Below are 12,400 nucleotides of genomic sequence, written 5' to 3'. Positions count from 1 at the left end.
ATAAGTTATCTTGTGCCAAAAGTAGATTGGTTTCTACTCAGTTCTCACTGAGATGTTTCATTACTTTAAATGTTACTCTCGGCTTAAAATAACGTTACCTCCGTCATATCCGGACACCCATGCAAAAGTGCCTGACAGCGGCCCATTTATCTGTGACTCACGTTTTTAGAGAAGTAGACACATTTTGTAAATTGCACACACATTCATATAAAAGGGTGATAATGTTGCCATGCAAGCCCAGTGGTTTCTGTTCTTGCTCAACACACTGGCGTTGGACTCTGTGGTCAAATCATCGAGTCGTGGCCATCTGCTGAGTTTCTTGGACGTCTGACTAATTTCTCGTTGCAAGTCATTCATTTTATTGCTTCTTTCAGTACTTGGAGAAGGTTTTGTGGTTTTCTGTCTTCAGCCGTTTGTCAGTTCCTATCCGTTCACTAAACAACGCAGGAGATTTGGTCCATACACACATCCTGCTCCCCCCCCCGTCTCCCACCCACATCATTTATACATTTGAGCATTAGGACTTGTCAGAGCCTCTCAGTCAGCCCCTTTATCAGTGCAGGCCATAGATTCTCATTAAACGGGTGAATCCCTCCGCCTCTGACACTCGGACCATCACACGTTCATTCAGCCATATCTCTTTGGTTGGCCGTTGTCCGATCCCAGTGGACAGCTAGTGCTGGAGTGACTGAGCTATCGTTGCCTTTCAGAGTACAAGCTCCTTTTCATGGAACTGATAACAAATCTGTACAAACAACCCTTATGTTGGGCCGTTCTTTCAAAAAGTCGTAAAACATGGAGGATTGGAGCATCGTCATGTCTCTGTTGACAGTAACTTGACTGGACAACTGGCTAATCAGTTTAAAGCAGTGGTCAAACACGGTCAGGAGATAGACAACTCTGTGTGGTCACTGGATCAGAGGCGCTGCTCCTCAGAGGCAACGCTTGCTGACTTGTTAGCGCTGGGTCAGTGAACTGCCGTCAAGATTTCCAAATGGCCACTCAGAATCTCAGGACCAGATTTGTGTGTGTGAGGGAGAGAACGAGTGTGTGACCGGTGTCTCTGGACATTCTCACTCAACAGCCCTCATGTCAACTTTGTTCTCCCTTCGTCCCACGGTCCCCTCAGCGTATCTTCAAATGGAAACCAATGTTTTATTGGGTTTGTTTTGTTGTATACCTGCTGCTGACTAACGATTCGATCTGAGCCGTGGGGCTTTGGATCCAAGCTCACCGCCCTCAGCTGCTTTGTTGAAATATTAAAGCAGGTAAATATCAGCAGCATATTGTATTTAGAGAGGCACAAAGAAAGGAATGCTCACACTCTTGCAGGCCCTTTGACCTTGTGCCTCCCCATACTCGTACATTCACACAAACCTCCTGCCGTCTGCTGGACCCACACAGCAGAGAAAGTGGTGAGGTCTGCAGCTGGATTGACTGGCAGCTCAAAAGTCCTCAGAGACACACGGCACTGCGTTCGTGTGTGTGTGTGTGTGTGTGTGTAGACTCAGTCTGCAACTGAAAACAGGATCTCCAGGGAAGGCCGAATGCTGGGTCAGGGAAAGAGATAAAGAGGAGGAGGAGAAGTATGCAAGATATATACATGGAAACGTGAATTCACAGTTGTAGCTACATATATGCATGCAATGCGGATTTGTGCGAGTGTATGTGTATTCCTACCTGAAATGTAAAATATGAATATGTCCTGCACCTCCTGCTGCACCTGAGATTCCCTCTCTCTCTCTTTCTCTTTCTCTCTCTCCATTCTGACTGCAAACATCAAGCTGCTGTATGTTTGTGGGGGATTTTGATTTATATGTTAATTTCCAACTGTACATGTATTCAGTATATATATATTTGATATTATATATCAACATTTAATGACAGTTGTATGGTGGCAGTCGGTGCGTTTTCTTTACCCCCTTTTGGATGCACCAGATCTGTCACTGCACGGGGGGTAGAGAGGATGTCATGGAGGAGGTATGTCTTTCTTCATCGTATCCATCCACAGAGTATTTTAATTGGCTCTTCTCTCCTCACCGGAGTAGAAAAAAATAGGAGGTAACAGAGGTGAGAGGAAGAATGAAACATGAACACGGGAGAAAAAATGTGCTGCTCCGGGTTTCCATCCTCACCAAGAAGCTACGCTAACTCATCATGGTGGCCTTCATTTACACGCACACACACACAGACAGGCTTGCACGTGTGCACTTGAAGTAGCCTTGGTTTGTGTTTTTGTTGAACCTCAATGAACAATGTTGCAGCCAACATTCCTTCTGTGTTGGGCAAGGCGGCTTCATAGAAACATAATAATGCTGCTAAAGCCAAACTGTCGCCCAGTGACTGTCAAACATCCCCTCAGCAATGGACAAACTGGTCAAGCGTGGTTCGTGTGCCCGCGCTTGTGTGTGTATTGTGTGTGTAGTGTGTGTGTGTGTGTGTGTTGATGGTTGATGTACAGGCCTGAGGGCAAATGCTCTAGGCTGCTCTCGTTAAGAACCTGTCAGTCATCGGCAGAGAGGAACCAAAATGAGCCCAAATCGCAAAAACTAAGCTTGCGTGTGTGTGTGTGTGTGTGTGTGAGAGAGAGAGAGAAACACTACATGTTTGTGTGTGAAATGCATTCAACCACTTGGCTATTCCTGAAATAAATAAGTAAATAAATAAATAAATAAATAAAATCTCCTGATGCAACCTGATGCCACACTGCCCCCTAGTGGCTGCCTGACACCTCAAAACCTTTGATGATTAGTAAGACTGACTTTGTTGTTCAAAAACAACAAGAGAAGACAGGTTCGTTTTGTAATTTACATGCTGCAGTTTAGAGAAAACTAAAAAAAAGAAATAATAATTTTTAGGGCAGAAAGGTGAAATCTGAAAGAAGCACAGGGAGGAGGATGAGATCAACCGTTTGTGGAGCATGAAAGAGGACACCGACAGGAAGCAGAAAGAGGAAGTGTGAGAGGTTGTTCTGACAAAAGTCAGAAAAGGCTCGTCAACATTTTATTCCACCCTTCCAAATAAGTGTGTGTGAACTGATACTAAAGCGCCAGTGCAGTGTTTGCATACATTATGTATGCATAATATACAGTGCATATTATGCATACATAATAAGAAGTAACCTTTTTCCAACAGTTATGGCCAGAATATAAAACATTTAAGGACAGAAATGGTCCTTAATGTGTAGCATACTGTTGTGTTGCATCGGATCAATTTATTGTAATGGATTTCTGGGATCAAGGTGATAAATGATACCTGTTGATGGGGACTGTGTCAAACAATAACATCTGCCTAGTGTCCAGCTACTTCCCTCCTAAAAACAAGCTTTAATTGATGAATCATTTGTCAGACTATTAACTTAGTTTTTTTTACAGTTGCTGTGACACAATTTGGGTCCAAATTCTAAAGAAATAAGAATGACACAGAAAACCAATCTAATTCCAAAATTATTGGAGAGGCTTTTAGAATAAGTTAAAAAAAAATCTGTCATTTTCTGTCTTACTTCTTACACATGTATCTACATCTTTTTTTTCCCCAGTCATTTCAGATCAAACAATAGCACTCTGAAAATGCAAACCTAAACATCTTCTGATCTGGATCAGTGATCCTGATTATGGTACCGTGATCATTCACATTATAAAGGCTCTATGAAATGTATGGGCCCTGTGTTTTGGAAAAATCATGATAAAATTACAAACCAAGTTATGAATTTTTGAAATTTTGCCATTAAAGAGAGAAAAGGATTTTTCATTTTTGGAAACTGATCCAGAATCAGTATAATGATCCCCTTCAAAATTTGTCATGCTGCTAACAGACAAACACACAAATAAATAAATGCCAGAGAAAATTTTACCTCCTTGGCTCTCTCTCTCTCTCTCTCTCTCTCTCTCTCTCTCTCTCTCTCTCTCTCTCTCTCTCTCTCTCTCTCTCTCTCTCTCTCGTGATACTCTGATGTTCTTCCGTCTATCCTGTTTTCTCTTCTCCCCCTCCTGTGCACAAACACCAACAGGTCCAGCAGATGTTTTCCACCTTTAAATCTGGTTCTGCTGGTGGTTCCTTCCTGTTAAAAGGAGTTATTGTCACAAATCCAACAGAATCAAAATTCTGCTTCGTTTACTGCAGAGGTGTCAAACTCATTTTAGTTCAGGGTTAAATACGGCCGCAGATTTTAGGTGGGAAAATGAGTCAGTATATGGTGTGACCCCCATTTACCTCACGCAGTGCAACACATCTCCTTGGCATAGAGTGGATCAGGTTGTTGAATGTTGGTTCACTCCTCTTCAATGGCTGTGCCAAGTTGCTGGATATTGGCAGGAACTGGAACACTCTGTCGTATATGCAGATCCAGAGCATCCCAAACATGTTCAATGGGTGACATGTCCGGTGAGTATGCTGGCCACTAAAGAACTGGGATGTTTCAGCTTCCAGGAAATGTGTACAGATCCATGCAACATGGAGCCGTGCATTATCATGCTGCAACATGAGGTGATGGTCCCGGATGAATGGCACAACAATGGACCTCAAGATCTCGTCACGATATTTCTGTGCATTCAAAATGGCATCAATAAAATGCACCTGTGTTCCTCATCTATAACATACGCCTGCCCATACCATAACCCCACTGCCACCATGGGCCACTCCATCGACAACGTTGACATCAGCAAAACGCTCACTCACATGATGCCACACGCGCTGTCTACCATCTGCCCTGAACAGTAAAAATCAGGATTCATACGTGAAGACAACACCTCTCCAACGTGCCAGACGCCATCGAATGTGAGCGTCTGTCTGCTCAAGTCAGTTACTACGACAAACTGCAGTCAGGTGCAGACCCCAATGAGGACGACGAGCATGCAGATGAACTTCCCTGAGACGGTTTCTGACAGTTTATGCATAAATTCTTTGGTTATGCAAACTGATTGTTGCAGCAGCTTCTATGTGTCTGGTCTCAGAAGATCATGGAGGGGAGGTCCCGGACTGGTGTGGTTACACGTGGTCTGCAGTTGTGAGGTCGGTTGGATGAACTGCCAAATTCTCTGAAACGCCTTTGGAGTCGGCTTATGGTAGAAAAATAAATATTCAATTCACAGCCAACAGCTCTGGTGGACATTCCTGCAGTCAGCATGTCAAATGCAGCCTTAGAACTTGCAACATCTGTGGCATTGTGCTGTGTGATTAAACTGAACATTTTTAGAGTGGCCTTTTATTGTGGCCACCCTGAGGCACACCTGTGCAATAATCATGCTGTCTAATCAGCATCTTGATATGCCACACCTGTGAGGTGGGATGGATTATCTCTGCAAAGAAGAAGTGCTCACGAACACAGATTTAGACACATTCTTTGAGTTCAGTTCATGAAAAATGGGAGCAAAAACAAAAATGTTGCATTTATATTTTTGTTCAGTATAATTTGGGGAAATTTTGTGGAATAATTTGAAGGAAATTGCAAAATTTGGGAACAATTTAGATTTCATTTAACAATTTGACGATCATGTGATCTTTATAAGGATGGGTATAATGTAAGCCCTGCTGATATTGATATTGGGCCTTGAGTTTGAGAGAATAAGATTTGGACGCTTAAGAGCGCTGATGGATGAAATAGTTAAAAAAAAAAAATGTTTTTTACTCTATATGTACTTTATCTCTGACCTTACTGGTGTGGAAAAAGGAACACGAGCCACTAAAACGCTTAGAATAACTGAAATATTTACAGAGATATACACATTTACCAGAAATCTTTTTCTTCTCAAGTATAAAACATCTGTACAAATCCTCTAACATCAAACAAAAATCAACAGATAAAATGTGATCTTCTGAGTTTAGATTTTATCGATTCGTCTCAATTGTGTTGAGTCACTTGGTGCCACAGTTGCCTGCAGCCTGAAAGCCACCGCTTGTCAGCCATGTGTAGGTGCACAGTGCAGAAACTGCATGCATTAAGGCCTACATGCAACACCATCATTGATTGCAATCAGCTCTAGTCTCACCTCCATGTGGTCACAGCTGTGACTGCTCAGAAGAACAGCACCCGTGTGCTTTGCTGCTGCAGGAAGGAGTTGTGCAAATGATGAAGAATGTAAGATTAAACATTTGTGCAACTTTTAAAGATTATACAATAGTTTTTTTTTTGTTTTGTTTTTTTAAGGGGGAAGTTGTTACACAGTTTAACAATAAAAAACCTCAACTTTAAAAGCCATCAGAAATACACAGATACTTTTCCTCTTAACAATAGACACTTATACATGGTTTATCAGATGAACTCTAACTGTAACTGACACTAATTATAAGAAATGGGCCAGACATAATTAATCAATCAAGCACTGAGGGAGAGTGGAAACAGACAGAACTAGAAGTTGCTATACTTATACAGGCTGTCTCACGTCAAACGAAGTATGTACTGCGTTCACATTAGATAGTATGGAAATAATGTGTACGCAAAAAATACCCAGATGTATACTATATTGGGACATTTTTGAAGTATGCACAGTGGGCACACTAGTCATACTCAATCGCCCCACAATGCATTGCGAGCGGAATATAAAATCGTCCTGGGAATGGTTTCAAGCTAAAAGGCAAACAACCCCTTTTCAAGACAAAAGCATCTCTTCTCATCTTCCATTAGTTTTAAACTCTTTTATAAATAGGGCTCTTGTTTTGAAGTTTACCGGAAGTTTAATCATTTGCACAATCTCTGAAAATCTCAGACATGTCGGCATGAAATGTATTTCGCGAGTTTTATAGATCAAATGACCACATGTTGATTAGGTGGTGAATCTACAGAGATATTTAGCCTCAGTGTGCTTCAGGTTTTTGTCGATGTACGGTTTTGTCGAGTATACTTCCAGTATACTTCAGTAGGAACGGTTACCATCCTAATCCTCCTCGAAGCAATTTCCCCCTGGGATTAATAAATGAATTCTGATTCTGATTCTGACCATACTAATAGTATATAGTAGACAGTATTGACTCAATGCGTTTGTAGTGTGTAGTACGTTAGTATGGGATTTCAAACACAGCCCCAGACATTGATGTGAAGCTGAACTTGACTGATGTGCTGAGGTAACAGAAGATGACCAGACTGAAGGACAATCACTCCCCAAACTCAGCTTTGATCAACAAAGAAGTGAAGATAGTGAAGGAGGAGTCACTGGAGAACACGGACAACCACCCAGAGACTGAGGAGAGATGGAGAAGACATGGAAAGCCCTCAATTATCAAACAAGAACACAGCAGAAAATATGTAAAGAAAGCCTAAAAACAATAGATACGCTCTATTTGCTGAAAAGCTTCACTGTATAGAGACCTGAAGAGACAGCTACACCCATCTGTATCACCTTGTGCATACAGATGGGTGATATTATTGAAAATGTGATGTTGGTTGACATCGGTTTTGGTTTTTCCACCTTTAAGACCACATTTGAAAATTAATACAGGACTTTTTCCCATAACCAAAAGTTAAATAAGAGTTCTTATTTTGCACAGATGATGTTTTTTTGTGGAATACGTTGAATGGGGCATCACATTAAAAGTAGCCTTAACCTGTTTATTTAATGGAGATAATTGGAGTTATTTGTTGTCCGAATGTCTTTAGTTAAGTTATTTGTTGTATAGTATTGCTAGTTGTTTTTTTTGTGTGTTTGTTGTGTGGTTTTGTGTTTTAAGTGCTCTTTTTATGCACTGCAGGTTTGCACTGGGGGTTGGGGGGGGATTGCAATTTCATCTGTGCTGTATGTTTAACATGGGGCATATTTGACAATAAAGAACCTTGAACTTGAACTTGAACTTGAATGTATAATGTTACCTAAAACTAGTTTGGTATGGAGGGGATCTGTGTATATATCAGAATCAGTAAATTTAGTGTTGGACAATATTGGCATATCGATATCGGCAAAAAGCCAATATCAAATGTCGACTTGATTTCCTACAACATGGAAAATAATGTCAAATGGACTTGATTTATGCTGGAGTAGTCCAGCACCTCTTTATAATATTAGCCACATTCATCCATTTACACTCACATTCATACTCTAGGAGCTGCCATGCTAAGGCACCAATCTGCCAACAAGAACAACTCAGGGTTAAGTTTATTGCCCAAGAACACTTTGACACAACGGCGGTCAGACCGTCAGAATAAAACTCACTAAATTAATATAAAATGGATGGACTTCATGGAATAATCCAGTCTGTTAATTAATACATTCCTAATAGTCTTATTCCATCCCATCAGATTGAAATCAAAGGGCTATGGTCACATTTTCAGACTAATCAATGAAGTAATTGATTTGTCATGCAGTTTGTGAGAAACGCATCAGTCAATACAGTAAACAGTAAGACAGATTTAGTGTTGCTTAAGAACAGTTACAAGCATTAAAGACAGGGTCATTTTTATTTTGAACCACAGATTGTGGAGAAAAGGATGCAATGTACCAAAAGAGAACTAAAGTTTTAGCTCACATGAGAGGGGATTGTTGTTCCTCAAGTTAAAATTAAACCTGTAGGAACTTCCATTTTTGCACAGACTTGTTTTTTTTTTTTCCAGTGCTTGATTTGTTCATCTGGTTTTAAAAGGACTCAGCTGGTCCTTCTAGCCACCAGATAGTTCAAATCAGCACAGGAGAAAAGTCCAGAACTGAAGTTCCATAAGACATTTCTCTGTGAATCTTCAAATGTCACCTTACTCAAATTTGCCTCAACATTTCAAAACAAAAAAGGAAAGAAATTCATCTTTATTTTTTAAAGATTCTAGTGAAAAAGGCTGGCAGTGTCAGAGTGGTGTTGTGGTTCACCCGGTCCATCCAGTCCCTGAGTCACCGGTCGAGCTACGTCACTTCTGTTTTCAATTTGTGGTTGGTTTGTGAAAAGGCAGCAGGAAACCCAAAAAAGCTGCAGTCGTGTCATTTTATGATATAAAACCAAGTGTGTTAACTTGAGTTTGTTATAGAGAAGACTGTTAAAAATCAGGCCTTATTTTTTAAATCTATTTGACATGTTTTTGATTAAAAATCCATTAATAGTAGGTATGATGTGGCCTGTTGCCCTGATTCTAGGTTTGCAGTGTAGTCAGGTTTTGCACCATAGCAGTAACCTTGGCATTTTCTGTCCAGACCAGTCCACTACATTATCAGTGGACACCATGTCAGTGATGCTCAACATGTGGCTCTTTGTGTCCTAATTTTAATTATTACTCCCCAAGAAAACCTTAAGAGGGGAAACTTTTGAACCCCTTTTTACCTATTCCCTTTTGCTATTATGCAACTTCCTTTGTTCCATTTTCAAAAAGTTCTGACACTTTTTTTCAGTTTTTTTTTTGCTTCCCTTTGCCAATAAAGATCTCTTTTTTAATCCATTTTTGCAAGTTCTATGAGACACTTTTGTCCAATTTTTGTTCTTTCTTATTTTTTTAACCACTTTTTCTCCAAATAAGCTATGATTACCAATGAATACCACTCGTTTCCTTTTTCCTTCATTTTGTCTCTGTTCCAGATTTTTGCCCTTTTTCACTTTTGTTTGCCACATTTTGCCCATTTAGGCTACCCTTTGCCATTACATACCAGCTGGTTCCTCTTTATATGCCCATTTTTTGGCCACTCTTGACTACTTTTGGCACATTTTAGTCACATTACACTTTTTCTTGCCATGTTTTTGCCACTTTTGGACAAATTTTGGCCACTTCTTATCATGTCTGCTTGCATTCACTCGTCTAAAAAAACAACGTATCGAACCAGACCTGCCCACTTTAGGTCGACGGCCCACTGGGACGATGCCGGGTATGCCAGATGGCCAGTCCACCCCTGGCAGTAACCATAGAGCAGGGGTGGCCAATCCTGGTCCACAAGAGCCACTATCCAGCATGTTTTAGATGTTTCCCTCTTCCAAAACACCTGATTCAAATGATTAACTCATCATCAAGCTCTGCAGAAGCCTGATGACGATCCTGGTCATTTCAATCAGGCGTGCTGGAAGAGGGAAACATCTAAAACATGCTGGATAGGGGCTCTTGAGGACCAGGATTGGCCACCCCTGCCATAGAGTCTTTCAATGTTTCTTAAATGTCATCCTCTTTTTACTCCCTTAAGTGATCACATGTGGAAACAAACATCAGTGTGTTATTGATTTATTATTTATTGTTTTTCCCTTCCTGGCATGTCTGTCCCTGTGTGTTAGCCCTGTGAGGGATTGCTGTCCTCTCCAGGGTCTAATAATCAGACTGTCAGTCTTGGTATAAACTAGTAACCCAGGTAACAATATGTGGATATAAGAAAAAACAAGAGAAAATAAAAGCTGTCTGACGTAAGTAATGCAAACAGATGTTTGACATTTTAGTTTTGCATGTTGGCAAAGCGTTAAATTGAAAATGACACTTATTCCTTAAGCAAATCTGTAGGAATTACCTAAGCTTTGTGTGGGAGCTAAACAGCAGCATCCTTCTTCTGTACGTGCACAAAAAACCAATGTGAGGGAATACCTACTGTATGGAATGATTTAACAACTTAAGATTGTTTTAATAGTTTGTAACTACTACTAATTTTTCACTGGGCTTGCTAACCTCTTTGTGTTATTCTAACGTTTTTCTACCTTGGGGTCTTTAGCATGAATAAGGTGTCATGAAGGCTGTCATTACGTGTTGTTAATTAAGGGCTCTATTCCCCCATGCGTGTAAGTCTAAAGAGCGGTGCTGTTTCTGGCTGTGTGCTATTCTCCCCCTGTACTTAAGTCAGTCGCTGCACGCCTTCATCCCACTTACGCACTGAGGGTGGAGCAGCCCTGAAATGTGGGTGTTCCCATTCAAATCTGGCTTTACCCGCATTCTCCAGTGTGCCCAAGTCCTTTTCCTCTTACACGCCTCTAACCCTGGAATAAGTGCAGCGCCCCGATAAGGTGAAACATTATATTGCACTAGAAATATGGACTTAGTTACAGTTGAAGCCACACAGATTTGTGCTTCACCCAGCAGCTGCTGTGATTAATTAAAACGCTGAGAGACGCAGACTTCTGTCCACGTTGGTCACAGTGATTCAACTATTTTCATACTATGTCCAACGTAAAGTCACAGTTTGATCCACTACAAAGTGAAACAAGCTGTCATATGCAGATGAGGATGGGCCAGAAACTGTTTCCACACATATTTTCATGAGGCTCAGCTTTAAACATTTTCTATATAAAACTGCGTATTATGGAAGCCAACAGTTCTGTTTCACTGCAAACATCCCTCTGTATTAAAGCAGGACGCTCTGTGGCCGGGTTATATCCTCATATCTCCAGCGCATCTAACTCAGTCATGCTTTACAGCGATGATGATGATGATGATGGTGATGATGATCAAGGAGAGAGACTTTAATCCTCAGTCACACTGCAATAATCTGATTAAACCAACCTGTTACATTGTTTATCAATGAAAGCGTTTCAAATTAGAAGTGAACTTTATCATTTTCACGGATTTCAATGACATTTACAAGCATTGGGAAAACTCCATGTTCCATGATTTCTAGACAGCCCAAAAAAATGACATCACTGCCTCCTTTCCTTCAGCCCGCCTTCATTCACACATACGCGTTTTTGGTCTACCTTACGCGTGTCACCAGCCTGGACTGGAGAATACACTTAGGAGAGAAGCGCGTAACTGTAGTCGCGTAAAAAAACACTTAAGTCCAGACGGGAGAATAGATCCCTAAAGTATGACACCTTTGGAGCTATGTTGGCATTTTTTGGGTTGGGTGGAGGAATCTAGTGGGGTTAGGAAGAGTTAGGGGTTAGGGTAAGGAAGGGTTACGGTTGACAGCCTTCATGACACCTTATTCATGCTAATCAATAAGGTGCCATGCACGTCATAATAAAGACAGCGTAATATCAGCCTTATGTATAAAACTTCAAGTAAAGTATTACCATCATGTTAATGGCATTTGGTATTGGTATTTGTATGTACTGTTAATGTCATGTTGTAGATGTTGGTGGAAAATGACTTTCCCCATCAGGGATTAATAAAGTTTTTCTAATCTAATCTATTCTAATCTGATCTAATCTACTTTCCACCATGCTACAGAGATCAGAAATATGTCCGCCTGCTGTGTCATGGTGGCTGAGAACCAGGGACAACTGACTCTGCTCCAGAACGGTTGTCGATGTCAGTTGAAAACGCTTCTTTCTTCAATACTTTGATGTTTCGATATCATGAACAGAATAACTGAGAGATGATGGACATAACGTTCTGTGTGCTTTAAAACCAACACACACTATTAAAAATGGCTTCACTCAGACTTCACCCTAACCTACACTTGAACTAAAAAGCATTTTCACATCAGAAAGGAGCGAATGGTTCCTGTTCTTGGTGGCCTGATGAGAATTGAAGCTTCCTGTCACTAACACGGTGAAGGCTGTCTCTTTTCAGTGTGACATCACACCC

Source organism: Gouania willdenowi, chromosome 4 (genome assembly GCF_900634775.1).
Source record: "Gouania willdenowi chromosome 4, fGouWil2.1, whole genome shotgun sequence".
Taxonomy (NCBI): domain Eukaryota; kingdom Metazoa; phylum Chordata; class Actinopteri; order Blenniiformes; family Gobiesocidae; genus Gouania; species Gouania willdenowi.
The sequence above is the reverse complement of the archived record's forward strand: the minus strand, read 5'-3'. Positions refer to the sequence as shown.